General features: G+C 30.6%; 1 non-coding gene across 1 annotated transcript; it reads right to left on the bottom strand.

The window, feature by feature from the left end:
- Nucleotides 1-1515: 1515 nt before the first annotated feature.
- Nucleotides 1516-1588, bottom strand: Trnay-gua. The gene has a single exon. It is a non-coding gene; the product is annotated as a tRNA-Tyr (tRNA).
- Between the last annotated feature and the right edge of the window lie 430 nt (nucleotides 1589-2018).

The raw sequence follows: 2018 nt of genomic DNA, 5'->3' as shown, positions 1-2018 counted from the left end.
GATTTCATTGCTTCACGTTATCAGCAATATTTGGATCAGAATGGACATCAATTTGAACATTTGCGCTGACTAATCAAATTCTACATCTGTCTACATTTATATTTTTAATCTGTAATCCATCTAAATATATACTGTTTTCATAATCACACAAAGTGTGTATACATTTTTTTGGGACACTATGTTTCTAGATAGAGCCATTCTTAGAATTTTATCCTCTAAATAGCTCTACTCTTCTCATGTGGTAGTTTTGATACAACCTGAATATGAGCGAAATTAGTTCATTTGTTCACAATACAAGCACGCCACTCGTCGTTTTATTATATAACTAAAATAAATCGCCTATGATATGAATTCTCATTGTTCTCATATTTTTTATACTCTGCATATATGAAATATATATCAAGGTATGCTAAGTTTAGTCCCAAGTTTGTAACGCTTAAAAATATTGACGCTACGAACAAAATTTGGGTATAGGTGTTCATAAAATCTATTTCCGGTTGTTCGTCTGAATGTCTGTCTGTTTGTCCGTCCGATTGTTAGCACGCTAACTTAAAAACGAAAAAAAACATTAAGTTAAAATTTTTATACCGTGTTCAGGACGTAAAAAGTGACGTTGAGTTCGTAAATGAGACACATAGATCAAGGTCTAGAGTCCGTAGGACCCATCTTGTAAACCGTTTGAGATAGAACAAAAACTTAAATGTAAAAAATGTTCCTCATAAACAAAATTAAAAAAACTTTAGTTTGAAACATTTTTTCGTAAATATAACTGCTTACCCGTGAGGGCGCAAATTACGACAAAACGTTGGAATCGTAATATCATATTAACGTATTTTATGGACACACACATTAACAGTGTTATACGAAAGTTAATTGATTGTTAATTGGTTGGCCTCGAATTCATTCTAAGGAACAATTTTTAATCGAAACATTTACTTTGAAAACCTAGGACAAAACTTATTTCGATTTTTTTTTTAAGAATTAAAAGCATACAATAAAGTCCATCTCGAAAACTATTCACCAAATGAATCACATTCCTAATTTTAAATAACTCCGCTACGATATTAAAAAACTAGACAAATTTTTTTAGTTACTTAATAAACCGTGCAAGGTGCGCCATGTTCTTAAACCAATTCACCTTTTGAATTAAACGTCAAAAATTTTAATAATATTAGTCGCATCGATATGTGACTTTTTTTTAATTGTAAACATTTTTATAAAATATTTCTAAACATTTTTTATTTAAATATAATATTTTTAATTCTTTAATTTCTTTAGTTTTTTTTTTTTTTTTTTTGTAAACACCCTGTATTTATTATTTTGATGTTTTTATATCAAATGAAGGAGTCAATATAATTATACAGTTTTCATTAATTCGAAAGAATGATTCTAAAATAATACGAGAAAATTCATGATGCGATTTTATGGCATAATATTTGACAGGAATTTCAGAGGCTAAAAATAACAAAAAAAAACTTCGACAATCAAAATATAGATGGAACAATTGGTATATACACATCTTGGTGGGAATCGAACCCACGACCTTTGGCACTACGAGCCATCACTCTACCAACTGAGCCACAAGATGCTATGTGTTGACGTCTGAAGTTTTCTAAACAATTAGTTACCTCCGTTAGCATATTTTACTATCGCTTATAGCAACTATTCAGTTATTATAACGAAGTAGCAAGTTCTGTTTGAATCCGAATATAACGACGAATACACATGTGAACATACCGCTTATAACAACATCGCATCAAACGGTATATCGGTTATAAGGACCAACCAACTGGATTATAGTCCCGAAGCCACAAAAAAAAAACATTCTTCCCCAAGAAAAAATAAACGCCCGACTGTCAAAACACAATTCGAGACTTTGATGTTTCAGATTGTTTTTTGACGACCAGACTTCCATTTTTCTTCAGATAAATATGATTTTTAGTGTAATAGTCACTAAATTAACTCCTAGTGGCAGTTCTTTATCGCATATAACGACCATAATTGTAAGATATCTTCGA

This window comes from Chrysoperla carnea, chromosome X (genome assembly GCF_905475395.1).
Source record: "Chrysoperla carnea chromosome X, inChrCarn1.1, whole genome shotgun sequence".
NCBI lineage: Eukaryota > Metazoa > Arthropoda > Insecta > Neuroptera > Chrysopidae > Chrysoperla > Chrysoperla carnea.
Note: the sequence above shows the minus strand (reverse complement) of the source record. Positions and strands in the feature narration are given on the sequence as shown.